Here is a 21,623-nt window from a genome sequence, read left to right as displayed (position 1 = left end):
ACAGCTTGATGAAAATCAGTCAATATTCAGGTTTCCAAGAAAGTAGACATCCCTGTTTACATCACATACTCTCAAGTATTTCACACATATTATTTAGATACTGACTGTTAGCACATGGTGGCATGTAGCACCCCCCCCCCCAAAAGAAAAGAGAGGCTTTAGATGTGCCAGGTGAACCTTCAACCATAAAACTTGACATACGATCTTCTCCCTGTCTTTTCTATAGATGCTACTGCTCTATCAACAAATTAATTATCTAAGTGAGTCTCAGAAATTGTTAATACATGAATAGTAATTGATTGCATGAAGCTTATTTCTCATGCTGCATATATTAATATGGGATATTTTCAGCCCTTTCCTGGGTATCTTATCAGAGATAGATATAATGTGGAAAATAGAAAACAAAGCAAGAGAAAGAAATTTATGTTCAGCAGTACATTAATCCGTTGGTGTGTGTAAGTGTGTGTGCTACGAGGTTGAAGCTACAAACCCATAGGCTTGGCTCCCTCATCCCTTCCAGGCTTTTGGGAGGGAGGGGAGAATATGAGCCTGTCATAGCAGATGTAAGCAGTGATAGGCTAGCTGCTATGCCAAATAGCTCCTTAGACTCATCAGCAGGATCACTGGACAGATAGTAGTGGTCCCAGCAACTAATGCCAACCACATCACAGGATCCACACTCAAAAGGGAGCTAGATACACTGAACAAAAATATAAAGGCAACATATGGTTCAATGTTTCATGAGCTGAAATAAAAGATCCCAGAAATGTTACACAGGTGCACATTGTGCTGGGTACAATAAAATGTGCAGTTTTGTCACACAGCAAAATGCCACAGATGTCTCAAGTTTTGAGGGAATGTGCAGGAATGTCCTCCAGAGCTGTTGCCAGAAAATCTAATGTTCATTTCTCTACGATAAGCCGCCTCCAACATCGTTCTTTAGAATTTGGCAGTACGTCGAACTGGCCTCACAACCGCAGACCATGTGTAACCACGCCAGCTCAAGACCTCCACATTCATCTGAGACCAGTCACCCGGACAGGTGATGAAACTGTGGGTTTGCAAAAATAAAGAACTTCAACACAAACTGTCAGAAACAGTCTCAGGGAAACTCATCTGCGTATTCGTCGTCCTCACCAGGGTCTTGACCTAACTGCAGTTCAGCGTCGTAACCGACTTCAGTGGGCAAATGCTCACCTTCGATGACCACTGCCATGCTAGAAAAGTATGCTTTTCCTGTTTCCAACTGTACCGCGCAGATGGCAGACTACGTTTATTGCGTTGTGTGGGTTTTCTTATGTTATGGGTTATGGTATGGGCATAAGCTACAGACAATGAACACAATTGCATTTTATCGAAGGCAATTTGAAAGCACAGAGATACCGTGACGAGATCCTGAGGCCCATTGTTGTGCCATTCACCTCATGTCTAAGCATGATAATTTGCAAGATCTGTACACAATTCCTGCTGCACACAATTCCTTCAGAAAATGTCCCACTCCTTCCATGACCTGCATACTCACCAGACATGTCACCCATTGAGCATGTTTGGGATGCTCTGGATCAACATGTACGACAGTGTGTTCCAGTTCCAGCCAATATCCAGCCGATTCACACAGCGACTGAAAAGGAGTGGGTCAACATTCCACAGGCCACAATCAACAGCCTGATCAACTCTATGCAAAGGAGATGTGTCACATTGCATGACACAAATGGTGGTCAATCCATCTACTGACTGGTTTTCTTATCCACACCCTTAACTTCTTTTAAAGGTATCTGTGACCAACAGATATATATCTGTATTCCCCAGTCATGTGAAATCTAGAGATTAGGACCAAATTGTATTTATTTATTTTATTTTTTATTTCACCTTTATTTAACCAGGTAAGCTAGTTGAGAACAAGTTCTCACTTGCAACTGCGACCTGGCCAAGATAAAGCATAGCAGTTCGACACATACAACAACACAGAGTTACACATGGAATAAACAAAACATACAGTCAATAATACAGTAGGGGGAAAAAAGAAAAAAAAAGTTGATATACAGTGAGTGCAAATAAGGTCAAATAAGGGATTTAAGGCAATAAATAGGCCATGGTGGTGAAGTAATTACAACATGGCAATTAAACACTGGAATGGTAGATGTGTAAAAGATGGATGTGCAAGTAGAGATACTGTGGTGCAAAAGGAGCAAAATAAATAAATACAGTATGGGAATGAGGTAGATAGATGGGCTGTATACAGATGGGCTATGAACAGGTGCAGTGATCTGCGAGCTGCTCTGACAGCTGGTTCTTAAAGCTAGTGAGGGAGATGGGAATCTCCAGCTTCAGTGGTTTTTGCAGTTTGTTCCAGTCAGTGGCAGCAGAGAAGTGGAAGGAAAGGCGACCAAAAGAGGAATTGGCTTTGGTGGTGACCAGTGAGATATACCAGCTGGAGCGTGTGCTACGAGTGGGTGCTGCTATGGTGACCAGCGAGCTGAGACAGGGCAGGGCTTTACCTAGCAGAGACTTGTAGATAACCTGTAGCCAGTGGGTTTGGCGATGAGTATGAAGCGAGGACAAGCCAACGAGAGCGTACAGGTCGCAGTGGTGGGTAGTATATGGGGCTTTGGTGACAAAACGGATGGCACTGTGACAGACTACATCCAGTTTGCTGAGTAGAGTGTTGGAGGCTATTTTATAGATGACATCGCCGAAGTCAAGGATCGGTAGGATGGTCATTTTTACGAGGGTATGTTTGGCAGCATGAGTGAAGGAAGCTTTGTTTTGTGAAAAAGGAAGCCGATTCTAGATTAAATTTTTGATTGGAGATGCTTAATGTGAGTCTGGAAGGAGAGTTTACAGTATAGACAGACACCTAGGTATTTGTAGTTATCCACGTATTCTAAGTCAGAGCCGTCCAGAGTAGTGATGCTGGGTGGGCAGGCAGGTGCGGGCAATGATCGGTTGAATAGCATGCATTTAGTTTTATTTGCGTTTAAGAGCAGTTGGAGGCCACGGGAGGAGAGTTGCATGGCATTGAAGCTCGTCTGGCGGTTAGTTAACACAACGTCCAAAGAAGGGCCAGCAGTATACAGAATGGTGTCGTCTGCGTAGAGGTGGATTAGAAAATCACCAGCAGCAAGAGCGACATCATTGATGTATACAGGGAAGAGTCGGCCCGAGAATTGAACCCTGTGGCACCCCCATAGAGACTGCCAGAGGTCCGGACAACAGGCCCTCCAATTTGACACACTGAGCTCTATCAGAGAAGTAGTTGGTGAACCAGGCGAGGCAATCATTTGAGAAACCAAGGCTGTTGAGTCTGCCAATAAGAATGTGGTGATTGACAAAGTTGAAAGCCTTGGCCAGGTCGATGAATAAGGCTGCCTCTTTTCGATGGCGGTTATGATATCGTTAACCTGTTGAATCTAGGGGGCACTATTTTCATTTTTGGAAAAATAACGTTCCCAAAGTAAACGTGCTATTCTGTCAGGACAAGATGCTAGAATATGCATATAATTGACAGCTTAGGATAGAAAACACTCTAAAGTTTCCAAAACTGTAAAAATATTGTCTGTGAGTATAACAGAACTGATATTGCAGGCGAAAGCCTGAGAAAAATCCAATCAGAAAGTGACTCATGTTTTGAAAGCTCTGCGTTCCGATGCGTCCCTATTGAGCAGTGAATGGGCTATCAACCAGATTCCCTTTTCTATGTATTCCCCAAGGTGTCTACAGAATTTTGACGTAGTTTCACGCCTTGAGCGTGGCTGAGGTGCATCCATGACCAGCTCAGAAACCAGATTGCATAGCGGAGAAGGTACGATGTGATTCAAAATGGTCAGTAATCTGTTTGTTAACTTGGCTTTCTAAGACCTTAGAGATGCAGGGTAGGATAGATATAGGTCTGTAGCAGTTTGGGTCTAGGGTGTCTCACTCTTTGAAGAGTGGGATGCCTGCGGCAGCTTTCCAATCTTTGGCAATCTCAGACGATATGAAAGAGAGGTAGAACAGGCTAGTAATAGGGGTTGCAACAATTTCTGCAGATAATTTAAGAAAGAGAGGGTCCAGATTGTCTAGCCCGGCTGATATGTAGGGGTCCAGATTTTGCAGCTCTTTCAGAACATCAGCTATCTGGATATGGGTGAAGGAGAAATGGTGGAGGCTTGGGCGGGTTGCTGTGGAGGGTGCCGGGCAGTTGACCGGGGTAAATTTCTGTTTAAAAAAGCTAGCCTTAGCTTTCCTAACTGCCGGTGTATATTGGTTCCTAACCTCCCTGAAAAGTTGCATATCACGGGGGCTATTCGATGCTAATGCAGAACGCCACTGGATGTTTTTGTGCTGGTCAAGGGCAGACAGGTCTGGAGTGAACCAAGGGTTATATCTATTCCTGGTTCTACATTTTTTGAATGGGGCATGTCTATTTAAGATGGCGAGGAAGGCACTTTTAAAGAATAACCAGGTATCCTCTACTGTCAGGATGAGGTCAATGTCGTTCCAGGATACCCCGACCAGGTCAATTAGAAAGGCCTGCTTGCAGAAGTGTTTTAGGCAGCGTTTGACAGTGATGAGGGGTGGTTGTTTGCTCGCAGACCCATTACGGATGCAGGCAATGAGGCAGTGATCGCTGTGATCTTGGTTGAAAACAGCAGAGGTGTATTTGGAGGGTGAGTTAGTTAGGATGATATCTATGGGGGTGCCCGTGCTTACAGATTTGGGGTTATATCTGGTAGGTTCATTGATGAATTGTGTGAGATTAAGGGCATCAAGCTTAGATTGTAGGATGGCCGGGGTGTTAAGCATGTCCCAGTTTGGGTCACCTAGCTGCACGAGCTCATATATATTTCCTTATATGAACTGTAACTCAGTAAAATCTTTGAAATTGTTGCATGTTGCATTTATATTATTGTTCAGTGTAGTAACCAAACTTCGTCAATAGACTCTCAAAACTTTCCAAAACAACAAATCAAGCTCTATCTTGCACCGCGTTCCGCGTTCAACAGGAAGATGTGTACCCCCACACACACACCCACCACCACCTCTCTCCCCCCTTCATATTCCGCTGCCTGTTGTTTCGCTCTGGCTCAGAGATGTATAAATCAAATGCATTAAATGCCTGATGTATCACTCAGGAGTGTTTCATCGAAATTTCTTCAAGGGAAAAGCCTCTGTGTGTCAGGGATTTGCCATTCAACACTGACGCGCCAATTTCCGTTTTCATCTCCTCTGCTTTACATTTTCACTGGGCTCATTACGGCTCCAATATAGCTGTGCCGAGTTGGCAGTGAACTTGTTTGCCTCATATGCATTGCAAGGCATCCCTATGTCAATGTCATTCTGAGCTTAGAAGCTAAATGTTTCAAACAATGCAAATTTAATGAGCAACAAAGCAACAGTGTACCTGAGGGTATGCCATTTTCTCAATATCCTATGTGAACCACGACTGCTATACAGCAGGGTGATCGTTGCGTCTACAGCCCCACATGTTTAGTAACAGATTGTTTGTCTATGCATTTTTTTCATAATCCTATTTTTATATTTGTTGGCAAAGAGCCTGCCTAGCTTCCCAGACATTTAACTGGAGACGTTTGCCAAAAAGAGATTCTCCCTCTATCAATTAAGTTCCCCAGGACATTTCGGAATAACTGCAATTGTTGCTGAGGTAATATGTTATTAATGTGCAGTGATAGTCCATCAGATATGTCACCAAATATAATTGCTAGTCAGTGTGTGTTATTTACCATCTTAGAAAACTGTCTGTTCGGCTGTGGATCTTGATGTTGCTGATATAGTGAGGCTGTGGTAGAGTATCATTTTCCTCTCTGGTGAGGCAGTATATCTATACACATTCAGACCAACAAACTGACCATCAGACAGAGCAGGATTCAATAATGGCTACTCTCTCACACACAGAGTCAATGTGATACAACCACTGAGACAAAGTGAAAATATCCAAGACCAGTTGTACCTGCTTTAGCTGGGGGAGTGGGCTTTTAAGGTGGAAGCAAGTCTGAGAAGGGGTCCATAATCCACCCCCCTACCAAGACTCCCTGACTGTGCAGAAGACTCTTACTTTCTTCATGCCCTTCCTCTGCCTCCTGTGCCGCCCAGTGGTGGGTCACAGACAGGGAGTCTCTCACCTTGCTGCTGATGTGGAAGCCTGTCACCTGTCAGACAGTGTTTATTGTACTTGTGTGACTACAAGCGCTGCAGTAAATGCCATGCTCTGAGGCGGAAGTCTGTACGAGTGTGATTGTGTGCCTCTGTGTATAAGTGTCTCTGTTCATGTGTGCACTCTGCACATGCTGCGGGAGGCCCATAATACACCTCTAATGCTTTGTCTCAGGGGTCTGTAATAAGAAGGTTTTGTGCTGGTAATGATTGAATGTTCCCTCATCTACTGTAATGAGCTCATATACGCTACCATTCATTGTAAAGGAGTAGTATTTCTCTGGCTTTTGTTGACTTCAGCAGAAAATATTTGTAATTGTCATCAAATGTTAAAGACAAGCTATATCCAATTTATATAGGTTCTTGTTTCTGCAGAGCTTTGTACTAACACCTACAGTGGCAAAACCATTTTATTTTCACTGACTGTGTTAACATGCTCCCTAATTATGTACAAGGGAGGCAGGTAGCCAGCGGTTAAGAGTGTTGCGTCAGTAAACAAAAGTTTGCTGCTTCCGTGAAAACAATCATTGATGTGCCCTTGAGCAAGGCACCTAACTCTAATTGCTCCTGTAAGTCAATCTGGATAAAAGCGTCTGCTAAATGACATAAATGTCAAATATATTGTGTTCAAGATAAAATGCTAAACTAACCTGCAGGTGATTGTTTAAAAACTGCATTACTTAAGACAAATTGACTTGTTAAGTTGATAAGTCTTTTACACAAACAGTTTGCTTTCTGAGGAGTGGTGGAACAAACAAAAAACACTATTATTTTCACACTGGCTTGGCATTGAGGTTCAGTGGGCTACATGGTAGGGGGCTTTTCTCCTCTGCAGCTCCCCTTGCCTGTCTGCTGCACTGCTGCATGGGTGATGAATGACACTCCTGCTGGTGATCAAAGCAGGTGAGGAGAAAGTGGCAGATACAGACACTGTGAGGCGGTGTACTCAGGATTTGCCTTCTCCTTTTACACCGCAACACAATGCTGCTATCACCATTGCACCGCTAAGTCCAGGACAAAAGGCAGACAAAAGGAAGTCTGTCATTCTCCCTTGTTGTGTCATTGATCATGGCATATTGGCATACATCATGAGCCTGGCCAATACAGAGCCAGCTGCATTATTTTTCTGTTCAGCTTTCTCACCTCCTAATTCCACCCCCCTAAATCCAGAAATTCAAATTTGGCTCATGTAACACATACTGTGAAGAGATATTAATACAATTAAATCCCAGTTTATTTTGTTGTTATTGTAGGATGTTTTGTGCACTCGGTTTCCTGATTTTATCCATTGTTATTGGCCTGAGCTGAGACTTGGGCCAAGCCTAAGAACTGGGGCTGAAAGGTTGTGGCACATGCTTGTGCAGGAGCTCAATATCCCAAGATGTGAACAGCCATCCCCTCCATGCAGGCTCACCTTTGTTAGAAACCTCACACACATTTGACATATGCACGCACACACACAAATGTACACACATGTACCTACAATGACAGAAATATATAGTGTATACTCTTATTGCAACAGTCCCAATGACAGACAGCGATAAAAGAAAAACCTAAACATGAATTTATCTCATCTGTACAACTTGACAGTATGCATCCTCTCAACATATTTTCAAACACCAGTTGGGTTTAGATATGTCTCTCCCAGAGGTTGGAAATGCTCTGCAGACCTTGCCAGGGAAATGGAATAGCCCTGCTGTTAGTCTGTGCCACTCCACTGAAGCTGGAGAGATTGTCAGAGTTGCTGGGAGATTAGCATAGTGTGCAGGTGATAACCTCACTGTCTGGGCGCGGGTGATTCACCACTAATGCCAATTACACCCACCGCCTGGGCACTACAGTCTGTGACCCAGTGATCTTGTCTGAGCTCCAATCCCAAAGGTCTCCACCAACCCTACAGCCCCCAAAATAGGAGATGACTTCTGAACAATTACCTCAAAGTCCTTCCCTTGCCCAGAGTAAGCCTCTATTTACATATGCCTAAGTACTGCTCAGAAGCTTCGAACCCCATTTATCCACTTTCCACTCTACAGGTCCTCAAGTGGGTTGCTCACTCTTTGTAAAGCCACACACATTTAAAAACAAGGACCATTGTCCTTGTGCAACAGAGGTCAAATGCCATTGCATAATTTACGCACCATGAAACAAGACAATGTGCAACATTATTGTGTTCCTGCAAAAAAACTTGTATCCATTTCATGTCAAAACACATTACATGGCAGGGGTGTCATATTCTACTATTGCGGTTTTTAGTACTGTGAAGAAGGAAGGTGTCTAGAAAAATGAAATATGAGAGCCTCTGACAGAGAAATTGTGTAGTGGAAAGTATCACTAACTTAATTACGATTATGCTGAATCCTTAACAATATTCAGATTCCACTCCAATATGTTGTGTGATGCAGTCATTGCAGTTACAGTAATCATTTCCTGATGCATGGTTGTATGAACAATATAATTGCATTTTACGTTTGAATTATTGCATTATGTAAATTACTTCACAGTTATGTGGTGGATATCTTAATGGAAACCCTTAAACAATTTTGTTAAGATTATATTGCTTGGGCAAAAACATTTCAAGTTTCATTGTTATTACTATATTCTGTTCTTCAAGTGCAACTTCAGACCAGAGCCTCTGAAAAACGTGTGGCAAGACATAATTTCCCCAAGTACTTTTCAATATGGGGTGGCGCCGCAGAGGGTAATGCGTATAGCCCAGTACATCACTGGGGCCAATTGTCCTGCCATCCAGGACCTATATTCTAGGCGGTGTCATCGGAAGGTCCAAAAAAATTGTCAAAAACTCCAGTCACCCAAGTCATAGACTGTTTTCTCTGCTTCCGCAAGGCAAGCATTACCAGAAGCCAAGTCTAGGTCCAAAAGGCTCCTTAACAGCTTCTACCCCCAAGCCATAAGACTGCTGAACAATTCATCAAATGGCTACCCAGGCTAATTGCATTGACCCCCTTTGTTTTTATACTGCTTCTACTATGCTACAAGCTGTTTATTACCTATGCATAGTCACTTTACCACTACCTACATGTATAAATTACCCCGACTAACCTGTAGCCTCGCACATTGACTCAGTACCGGTACCCCCTGCATACAGCCTTGTTATTGTTATTTTATTGTGTTACTTTTTATATATATTTTTTACTTTCATTTAGTTAGTAAATATTTTCTTAACTCTTTTTCTTGAACTGCATTGTTGGAAGAAAGCATTTGTTGCAAGAAAGCATTTCACGGTAAGGTATTGCCTCTTGTATTCGGCAAAAAAATAATATTTGACATAAAAAATGTTTTTCATTGGAAAGGAAAACAAGTGTTTCTTGATGGACAAGTTGACATAGTACCTCCCCCAATTTAAGTCCGTTTGCCTCTGCTTTGTCAAGTGAACTCAACCCGATCCCTGGGATTTCATGCGGTAACAAGTGATGGCTCCTCAGTGGAGGAAGGGGGGGACCATCCTCCACAGTGAATTTCATAAAAATTGTGAAACATTGAAAAGTTATCCTTTTTAGATTAAACTATACTAAATACAGTATATTCACATGTCACAAAATAATTTATTAAAACACACTGTTTTTCAATGAAGGTCTACAGTAGCCTCAGCAACACTCTGTAGGGTCCTTTTGTCCTTCTCTGGTTACATTGACTTCAATACAAAACCTAGGAGGATTATGGTTCTCACCGCCTTCCATAGACTTACAGTAATTATGACAACTTCAGAAGGACGTCCTCCAACCTATCAGAGCTCTTGCAGCATGAACTGACATGTTGTCCAACAAATCAAAGTATCAAATCAAATCAAATCAAATCAAATTTTATTTGTCACATACACATGGTTAGCAGATGTTAATGTGAGTGTAGCGAAATGCTTGTGCTTCCAGTTCCGACAATGCAGTAATAACCAACAAGTAATCTAACTAACAATTCCAACTAACAATTCATAGCAACCACATACTGTACAAACAGATTGTTGTATATATAATTCCTTCTCGCATCTATCTACGCTCTCCTCCTCTCACATTTTCCCTTCGCTTGTGGACTTCAGTGCACAACACATCAGCTGTCTGTGACCAGGCGGAAAAAAAACTTTCCAAGCCTTACCTTCATATCATGAACCACACACCTTACATCATTGTCAAGTCATAGTCAACAGAGCTACTAGAAACCACTACAATCATGCAATAGAGTGTATAGTCAGCAGCAAGACAGTTTAGCAGTTACACTGGCGGGCCCTGTTGGCAATACATTTATAAAACCAAAAGCTCACCTTGACTTGGAAGAATTCCAGTCTTGGATAGCCATAGCCAGCTAGCTAACATAACATCCCTTTCTGTTTGAGCCCGGTGTTTGAGTATGCTAAACTAGCTAGCTGCATAAACTAGCTAGCTGCAAAAATTATACTATGAAATATAGCTATCGCTCTCTTGCTTCTTCTTCATTTTGGAATAAAGTAATTTGTTCAAAACTGTTCAACAATTGTCTTTCTCTCTCTGAGCAAACTTCTCAACATATGTTAAGCACTGTAGTTGTAGCTTGCTGTGGCTTATGCTTTCCGTACTAGATTAATTATCTCCACCCTCCACCCTACCTGACACCCTAGACCCACTCCAATTTGCTTACCGCCCAAATAGGTCCACAGACGACGCAATCTCAACCACACTGCACACTGCCCTAACCCATCTGGACAAGAGGAATACCTATGTGAGAATGCTGTTCATCGACGACAGCTCGGCATTTAACACCATAGTACCCTCCAAGCTCGTCATCAAGCTCGAGACCCTGGGTCTCGACCCCGCCCTGTGCAACTGGCTACTGGACTTCCTGACGGGCCGCCCCCAGGTGGTGAGGGTAGGTAACAACATCTCCACCCCGCTGATCCTCAACACTGTACTCCTGTACTCCTGTGATCCTGTACTCCCTGTTCACCCACGACTGCGCGGCAACGCACGCCTCCAACTCAATCATCAAGTTTGCGGACGACACAACAGTGGTAGGCTTGATTACCAACAACGACAAGACGGCCTACAGGGAGGAGGTGAGGGCCCTCGGAGTGTGGTGTCAGGACAGTAACCTCACACTCAACGTCAACAAAACTAAGGAGATGATTGTGGACTTCAGGAGACAGCAGAGGGAACACCCCCCTATCCACATCGATGGAACAGTAGTGGAGAGGGTAGTAAGTTTTAAGTTCCTCGGCATACACATCACAGACAAACTGAATTGGTCCACTCACACAGACAGCATCATGCAGCCAGTGAAGAAGGCGCAGCAGCGCCTCTTCAACCTCAGGAGGCTGAAAATATTCGGCTTGTCACCAAAAGCACTCACAAACTTCTACAGATGCACAATCAAGAGCATCCTGGCGGGCTGTATCACCGCCTGGTATGGCAACTGCACCGCCCACAACCGTAAGGCTCTCAACGGTCAATGGAACAAAAGAACAGAGGGTAGTGAGGTCTGCACAACGCATCACCGGGGGCAAACTACCTGCCCTCCAGGACACCTACACCACCCGATGTTACAGGAAGGCCATAAAGATCATCAAGGACAACAACCACCCGAGCCACTGCCTGTTCACCCCGCTATCATCCAGAAGGCGAGGTCAGTACAGGTGCATCAAAGCTGGGACCGAGAGACTGAAAAACAGCTTCTATCTCAAGGCCATCAGACTGTTAAACAGCCACCACTAACATTGAGTGGCTGCTGCCAACAACCTGACTCAACTCCAGTCACTTTAATAATGGGAATTGATGGGAAATTATGTAATATATCACTAGCCACTTTAAACAATGCTCTCTAATATAATGTTTACATACCCTACATTATTTATCTCATATGTATACGTATATACTGTACTCTATATCATCTACTGCATCCTTATGTAATACATGTATCACTAGCCACTTTAACTATGCCACTTTGTTTACATACTCATCTCATATGTATATACTGTACTCGATACCATCTACTGTATCTTGCCTATGCTGCTCTGTACCATCACTCATTCATATATCTTTATGTACATATTCTGTATCCCCTTACACTGTGTATAAGACAGTAGTTTTGGAATTGTTAGTTAGATTACTTGTTGGTTATTACTGCATTGTCGGAACTGGAAGCACAAGCATTTCGCTACACTCGCATTAACATCTGCTAACCATGTGTATGTGACAAATAAAATTTGATTTGATTTGATTTGATTTGACATATTTTCATGGAATACAAGGTGTGTTAATAAAAGCAGTTCAGTCAACCTCTAAAACTATCTACAATGATCCAATCTATAGCTAACAAAACAACTAACGTTTTCTTAAGTAGCCTAAACAGATAGTTAGCTAGCCTGCATTACTAGCTAGGTTGATGCAATCATGCAGCCAGTAGCTAATGTGAATAATTTAGAATGTGTTTGGCACAGGATAAAGAAGATGAAACAATCTGCTGCTGCTATCCAAGACCATTTTTTAATCTACGTGACACAGTGGCTGGTGGACCAAAAAGTTAGTAATAAACCATGTCGCGGGTCAACTTACGAACATTTGTTTACACCTTGTGCAGTCATGATAACTCATTAGCTAGCTAACAACCTGGCTACTTTACCGGTATATCTAAACATTTTTGGGCACAGAAAAAAAGGGAAAGGGATAGCTTCTTTAGAAGATCAATGATCATAGCAATGAATGAATGACTGATCTCTTGCATGTCTGTCACACCCTGACCATAGTTTGCTTTGTATGTTTCTATGTTTTGTTTGGTCAGGGTGTGATCTGAGTGGGCATTCTATGTTGTGTGTCTAGTTTGTCTGTTTCTGTGTTTGGCCGGATATGGTTCTCAATCAGAGGCAGGTGTTAGTCATTGTCTCTGATTGGGAACCATATTTAGGTAGCCTGTTTGGTGTTGGGTTTTGTGGGTGATTGTTCCTGTCTCTGTGTTTGCACCAGATAGGGCTGTTTTGGTTTTCCACGTTTGTTGTTTTGTATTATGTTCATGTTTAGTTGTCTTATTAAAAAAGATGAATAGAAACCACGCTGCATTGTGGTCCGCCTCTCCTTCACCTCAAGAAAACCCTTACAATGTCAACACTCACAAACTTGACGCTCTTAAAGAGACAGTGTATAATTTTCAATGTACACAATGTTGAAACTTAATATTCCTCAAATGAAATGTGTAATTTCAATGACAGGTTTTTGTATCAACATTTTAACTTTTTTATAATAAACAAATGTCTTTAAATGGTTAAATATTAGTTTTTAGAGCACAATATGTGCTAGGAAAATAGCTATAATTCATATAGGCCCAATATGGAATATCTCACTCAATTTAAGAATATAAATTCACCTAGATTTTATGTTGTGCGCGTAACTTTTTAAAGTTGGGAGCACTAGTGCTTCGATGAAAGTGTTTCATTGAAAGCCCTGGAGATATGACTTTTGTTAAGTAACTCAGGTGTTATATGAGGTGAACAGGAGACTGGAGTAGAACTTAAAATAAAAAATTATTAGTGAAGAACACCAATCAGATGATGAAAAAATTGGTTTTACTACACATAAAAAAAAGTTGTTCCCAAAGTCTACTGTGTATGGTATTAAATGTAACCCTGCCTTACAAAATAAAAATAAACAATTGCAGAAGATCACAGTAATCCGATAAACAAAAATATATGGCATAAAATTGAAATACTTTTCTACATTGAAACCTGTCTGTCTTTTTAAAATTTCAAAGTCCACTGCTTAACATTATACGTGTATAGAGTGACATCCATATTTAAAGACATTGTAACCATTCTTTGCATAATGCTCAGCCCTGCTATAGTAGTTCACTAAACTACAGAGTATGTTGTCCATTTAAGTTTTTGTCTCTGGCTTTTTGATTGCAGATTCAGAATGAATAATAACAAAGTGTGTGGTAGTTTGAAATGGTTTGATCCACCTTAGGCCAGGAGTGTTTCCAATTCACATGACCCAACAAGAAAAAACCCAGCCCTATAGTCATAGCACAGATGAAAAGGAAAACCTTAATGCTCAGAAAAGACACATACACATTTGCCACACCACTTTTGAACATGTGGTGCCACCTCTGCTTCAGACTGTTAAAAATACATATCTGCATCTTTCCTGAATCTATGACTTTGAGATGCATTTATGTTCTCAGCAAAATGCAATAAACTGGAACACATTTTGGGACATACAGTATCTAAAGTAATCCCAGTCTTCATGGAGCAGACTAGATAGTGGGATGATAGCGTAGTGTAGGTCAAGAGTTTGAACTTCAGAATTTTAGATACATATAGGAAGAAAGCTAAGTATTCAACTATTACAATTACATTCGCATTCCTATCCACTATCATTCTATATTTGCATCATCCTTAAAATATTTTGGAGCAGAGCAGCTGCTTGATGGTCAGTTCAAGGTGCCAGTGTCTGTTGGAGTCCTTCTGCAGGTTAGGCAGATGTTCATTAGCTGGATAGCCGTTCATCTTCATATGGAGAACAATGGCCTGGCAGAAACTCATGTTCTTTCATGAGGGCATCGTATCCGGTTCTCGCGCCAGGTCATATTCCATCCCTCACCTCCTGCTATTCAAGTCCAAATGTTGAAGGTGACAAACATTCCAATGGCAGATAGTCTATATTATACTATGGGATATGTTTTTGCATTTATATGGCAGCATTAAAATACACTGAGTGTCCAAAACATTAGGAACACCTGCCTACTATGGAGTTGCACCCCTTTTTCTCCCTCAGAACAGCCTCAATTCATTGGTGCATTGACTACAAGGTGTCAAAGGCGTTCCACAGGGATGCTGGCCCATGTTGACTTCAATGCTTCCCACAGTTGTGACAAGTTGCCTGGATGTCCTATGGGTGGTGGACCATTCTTGATGCACAGGTGAAACTGTTGAGTGTGAAAAACCAAGCAGTGTTGCAGTTCTTCACACACTCAAACCGGAGTACCTGGCACCTACTACCATACCCCGCTCAAAGACTCTTATATATTTTGCATTGCCCATTCACCTTATGAATGGCACACATATACAGTCAATGTGTCAGTTATCCCAAGGCTAAAAAGTCCTTCTTTAACCTGTGTCCTCCCCTCCATCTACACTGTTTGAAGTGGATTTAATAAGAGATCATAGCTTTCACGTGAATTCACTTGATAAGTCTATGTCATGGAAAGAGCAGGTGTTCCGAATGTTTTGTACTCTGAGTGTCTGTTTTCCCGATTACCCTTGTGTGCAGATTAGTAGATGTAAAAACAAGTACATGTCAGTAGTTTAGGTCAAGTAGGTCAAGCAAGTCATTTATAATAATATTTTCAAAGTGTTTCGATTATGTATTACGCTTACAATAACAATTACACAGCAAGGGGACTGTAATGTGAAGTATGACCGCAAGTTTTAACATTCTGTCACTTCATTTCCCCTGCCTAATGCATCTTGGCTGAAGCTATCAAATCAAGCAAAACCATGGCGTGGTTACATTTCCGTCTGCAAAACACATTTATGCAAATGACCTGTTATGTATAATCTTTATGAGAAATAGCAGAATAAACATCATGTCCCCTCTCTCTTTTACACATCTATACCCTGTTTAGTTTCCAGTGTGGCCTCTGGAGAGAGACAAGCCTGGTACATGGGCTACTGTAGGACTGGCTGTGGTCTGTGATCATATCATCACTGGCAGGGACACACTGGGTGATAACGATGTGTGATCTAATGTGGTGATGTGCCATGAGCAGAGCCAAAGACGTCATGGTAAGGAGCTGAATCTGTTACTATCTGAAGGATAAAGCCCATGGCCGCAGAGGACTTGTTTACTTTGATCTAACCCACTCCGTCCAAAACAACTTAGGCTCGATACATAATACGTCCACAAATGTCTTTGCTTTTTGCATTTCTTGAGTAGACTACGGGCAAGCTGGATAAGGCGTGTCCTCAATTTTTGTCGAAAGTATCATCCATAGAGGCCTGGTTTGCTCTGACACATCAATTTACAATGCTTGTATTTCTACAGCAGCACTATATCCTCACTCCTATTAGACTGGTAATGGTCATTCATTCTAGTAGCACAGATGCTTCTTTGCAGGTCCTTATATTTAGCTTACCCATGGTACACTCGTTCACAAATCAGTGGAAAGTGATGAGGATGAAAAACATAGATTAAGCACACTGGACATTGTTTTATTGCTGTGATTGTATGGGAATGTGTCACGCCCTGATCTGTTTTCCTGTCTTTGTGATTGTCTCCACCCCACTCCAGGCGTTGCCCATCTTCCCCATTATCCCCTGTGTATTTATACCTGTGTTTTCTGTCTGTCTGTTGCCAATTCATCTTGTTTGTTCAAGCCTACCAGAGTTTTGTGTCTTTGCTCCTGCTTTTTCCATTTTCTCTGTTTCTCGTCCTCCTGGTTTTTGACCTTTGCCTGTCCTGACCCTATACCCGCCCCCCTGACCACTCTGCCTGACCCTGAGCCTGCCTGCCGTCCTGTTCCTTGGCCACTGTTCTGGATTATCGACCCCTGCCTGCCTTGACCTGTTGTTTGCCTGCCCCTGTTGTTACAATAAACATTGTTACTTCACACAGTCTGCACTTGGGTCTTACATTAGTACCTGACAGGAAAGAGACCAAACTAATGTGTGTGTCTCATGCAGGTAGGTTGCAACTTCCAAATAAATTGTAAAGACTTGTTTTATTTAAGTCAATGTGGAAATCCCTAAAATCAACTGTTGTATGTTCTAAAACATAAATTGAAAACACAACTCATTAAGAATGTACAGTATTAGGTTCATATTGGGAAAATACATATTTATTACATGTTTAGAAATATTTTAATGGAAACAGATCAATAGTCAATCTATCAGAAAGTACACATTTTCCTACCAACTGCAAAACAGCTGATGTTCTTGCTCAAACCTCAATATTAGGAACTCTACTATAAATTCACTCAAAACTTTTCACTTTAGTATGTTCATAGTCCTACAATAGAAACTGGGAAGATGTACTCTGCCAAAAAAACTAATGGAAAGCTTTGTTGCACAGCAACATATGGTTCCCTGATTAGTTTCAGCATATTTCTATGGTCTGCCTGGATATGACAACACTTGCCATTTCCATGGAGATCTCATAGCACTTCAATAAAAGATCAATTTGATGGGATTTACGTTCATCTTTCTTTAGCAACATGTTTGTCGCCTGATATTCAGATGAAATCAAAAGTGTACAAAATCTTAGATTAGAGTCATTAAAACTAGTTTTTCCATCACTCCACAAATTTCTTGTTAACACACTATAGTTTTGGCAAGTCGGTCAGTCGGTCAGGATCTACTTTCTGCATGACACAAGTAATTTTTCAAACAATTTCTTACAGACAGATTATTTAATTTATAATTCACTGGATCACAATTCCAGTGGGTCAGAAGTTTACATACACTAAGTCGACTGTGCCTTTAAACAGCTTGGAAAATTCCAGAAAATGATGTCATGGCTTTAGAAGCTTGTGTCAATTGGAGGTGTACCTGTGGATGTATTTCAATGCCTACCTTCAAACTCAGTGCCTCTTTACTTGACATCATGGGAAATCAAAAGAAATCAGCCAAGACCTCAGAAAAAACAATTGTAGACCTCCACAAGTCTGGTCCATCCTTGGAAGCAATTTCCAAACACCTGAAGGTAACACGTTCATCTGTACAAACAATAGTACGCAAGTATAAATATCATGGGACCACGCAGCGAAAAATGCAAATCAAACAGCAAAGGAACATGTGAAGATTCTGGAGGAAACAGGTACAAAAGTATCTATAGCCACTGTTAAACAAATCCTATAGTGACATAACCTGAAAGGCTGCTCAGCAAGGAAGAAGCCACTGCTCCAAAACCGCCATTAAAAAGACAGACTACGGTATGCAACTGCACATGGGGACAAAGATCGTACTTTAGGGAGAATTGTCCTCTGGTCTGATGAAACAAAAACAACTGTCCATAATGACCATTGTTATGTTTGGAGGAAAAAGGGGGAGACAAGCAAGGCGAAGAACACCATCCCAACCGTGAAGCACGGGGGTGGCAGCATCAAGTTGTAGGTGTGCTTTGCTGCAGGAGGGGCTGGTGCGCTTCACAAAATAGATGGCATCATGTGGATGGAAATTATGTGGATATATTGAAGCAACATCTCAAGACATCAGTCAGGAAGTTAAAGCTTGGTCGCAAATGGGTCTTCCAAATGGACAATGAACCCAAGCATACTTCCAAAGTTGTGGCAAAATGGCTTAATGACAACAAAGTTGACCCTGACCTTTGTTGGCAGAACTGAAAAAGCATGTGTGAGCAAGGAGGCCTACAAACCTGACTCAGTTACATCAGCTCTGTCAGGAGGAACGGGCCAAAATTCGCCCAACTCATTGTGGGAAGCTTGTGGAAGGCTACCCGATACACTTGATGCTACCAAATACAAATTGAGTATATGTAAACTTCTGACCCACTGGGAAAGTGATGAAATAAATAAAAGCTGAAATAAATCATTCTCACTAGTCTCTACTATTATTCTGACATTTCACATTCTTAAAATAAAGTGGTGATCCTAACTGAATTAATTTTTACAAGGATTAAATGTCAGGAATTGTGAAAAACTGAGTTTAAATGTATTTGGCTAAGGTGTATGTATACTTCCGACTTCAACTGTAGTTGACTGATGTGACTGAAAGGTTTTGATTGCTCTTTTAAACCTTGTGTTGTCTTAACATTCCGTATACTCCCCTTGTCCTAAACCATCACTAAACCACCATCACTAAACCCCTAAAACTAAACATCTTAAACCCCAAATCTATTTTGCTTGAAGAAACAACCTGTCATTCATCACAAACTGTAACGGTTTTCCTCCTCTTCTGAGGAGGAGTAAGAAGGATCGGACCAATATGCAGCGTTGTAAGTGTTCATCATTTTATTAAACTGAACACTACAATACAAAGTAAACAAAAAGAACAACCAAAACAGTTCTGTCTGGTAACTAATACAAAGACAGAAAACAACTACCCACCAATCATAGTGGGAAAACAGGCTGCTTAAGTATGGTTCTCAATCAGAGACAACGATAAACAGCTGCCTCTGATTGAGAACCATACAAGGCCAAACACAGAAATACAAAAACATAGAACAACACATAGAATGCCCACCCCAACTCACGCTCTGACCAAACTAAAATAGAGACATAAAAAGGGAACTAACGTCAGGACGTGACACAAACTTTGTGAATATCTGGGTTTTCCCTCTTCACAATGCAGAAAGACTGCATTTAATCAGTGGACACCAATCGTTTTTACAACAACACCCCTGTCATAATTGTTTTCTTTACTAAAGTTGAGGTTTATTATTATTATTGCTAAGGTACTTACATAGCTGTAAACAAACATTTTTGCAAGAGATAGCACATGTATAGTCTAAGAAAGTAGCAATGTGCAGAGTGTAGTTTTGAATGCATTTTATTGAAGGGAAACAAGTTGTCACACCCTGACCATAGTTTACTTTGTATGTTTCGATGTTTTGTTTGGTCAGGGTGTGATATGAGTGGGCATTCTATGTTACATGTCTAGTTTGTCTAGTTCTATGTTTGGCCTGATATGGTTCTCAATCAGAGGCAGTTGTTAGTCATTGTCTCTGATTGGGAACCATATTTAGGTAGCCTGTTTGGTGTTGGGTTTTGTGGGTGATTGTTCCTGTCTCTGTGTTTGTTGCACCAGATAGGGCTGTTTCGGTTCTCTACGTTTGTTGTTTTGTATTGTTCGTGTTTCATCTTCATTAAAGATGTATCTAACTAACCACGCTGCATTTTGGTCCAATCCTTGTTCCACCTCTTCGTCAGAGGAGGAGTTAGAAGAAACTCGTTACAGAATCACCCACCACAACAGGACCAAGCGGCGTGGTAACAGGCAACAGCGGCAGCAGGAGCAACAAAGAGAGGAAAGGACATGGGAGCAGAATCTGGACTACACTGTGTAAATAAAAATAGACAGCTGGGCGGCCGACCCAGGAGGAGTGCCCGAGCCCGCCTGGGATTTGCTGGAGCAGTGCGAAGAGGGGTATAGAAAAATGGAGTTGTTGAAGCAAGCACGGCGGCGCGATAGGAAGCCCGGGAGTCAGCCTCAAAAATTTCTTGGGGAGGGGCTCACAGGGAGTATGGCGACGCTAGGTAGGAGACCTACGCCAACTTCCTGTGGTTACCGGAGGGCTAGAGAGACCGGGCAGGCATGGTGTTATGCTGTGGTGCGCACAGTGTCTCCAGTGCGGGTGCATAGCCCGGTGCGTTCTATTCCAGCACCACGTATCGGCCGTGCTAGATTGAGCGTTGAGACAAATGCCATGAAGCCGGCTCTACGCATCTGGTCCCCAGTGCGTCTCCTTGGGCCAGCTTACATGGCACCAGCCTTACGCTCGGTATCCCCGTTTCGCCTGCATAGCCCAATGCGGGCTATTCCACCTTGCCGCACTGGCAGAGCGACCGGGAGTATTCAACCAGGTAAGGTTGGGCAGGTTCGGTGCTCAAGAGCTCCAGTGCGCCTGCACGGTCCGGTCTACCCAGTACCACCTCCACACCCCAGCCCTCCGGTGGCAGCTCCCCGCACCAGGCTTCCTGTGCGTGTCCTCGGCCCAGTACCACCAGTGCCAGCACCACGCATCAGACCTACTGTGCGCCTTGCCTCTCCAGCGCTGCCGGAGCCTTCCTTCTCTCCTGCGCTGCCGGAATCTCCCGCCTGTTCAGCGCAGCCAGAGCCTTCCTCCTCTCCTGCGCTGCTGGAGTCTCCCGCCTGTTCAGCGCAGCCAGAGCCTTCCTCCTCTCCTGCGCTGTTGGAGTCTCCCGCCTGTTTAGCACAGCCAGAGCTGTCAGTCTGCATGGAGCAGCCAGAGCTGTCAGTCTGCATGGAGCAGCCGGAGCTGCCAGTCTGCATGGAGCTGCCAGTCTGCAAGGAGCTGCCAGTCTGCAAGGAGCTGCCAGTCTGCAAGGAGCTGCCAGTCTGCAAGGAGCTGCCAGAGCTGCTAGTCTGCGTGAAGCTGCCAGAGCTGTGAATCTGCATGGAGCAGCCAGTCGCCAGTCAGCATGGAGCAGCCAGAGCTGTCAGTCAGCATGGAGCAGCCAAAGCCGTCAGTCTGCCAGGATCCACCAGTCAGCCAGACTCTTCCAGATCTGCCAGTCAACCAGACGCTTCCAGATCTGCCAGTCAGCCAGACGCTTCCAGATCTGCCAGTCAGCCAGACGCTTCCAGATCTGCCAGTCAGCCAGACGCTTCCAGATCTGCCAGACGCTTCCAGATCTGCCAGTCAGCCAGACGCTTCCAGATCTGCCAGTCAGCCAGACTCTTCCAGATCTGCCAGTCAACCAGACTCTTCCAGATCTGCCAGTCAACCAGACTCTTCCAGATCTGCCAGTCAGCCAGGATCTGCCAGAACTGCCAGCCAGCCAGGATCTGCCGGATTCAA

Source organism: Oncorhynchus masou, chromosome 1, assembly GCF_036934945.1.
Source record: "Oncorhynchus masou masou isolate Uvic2021 chromosome 1, UVic_Omas_1.1, whole genome shotgun sequence".
NCBI lineage: Eukaryota > Metazoa > Chordata > Actinopteri > Salmoniformes > Salmonidae > Oncorhynchus > Oncorhynchus masou.
This window is presented reverse-complemented; position numbering follows the sequence as displayed.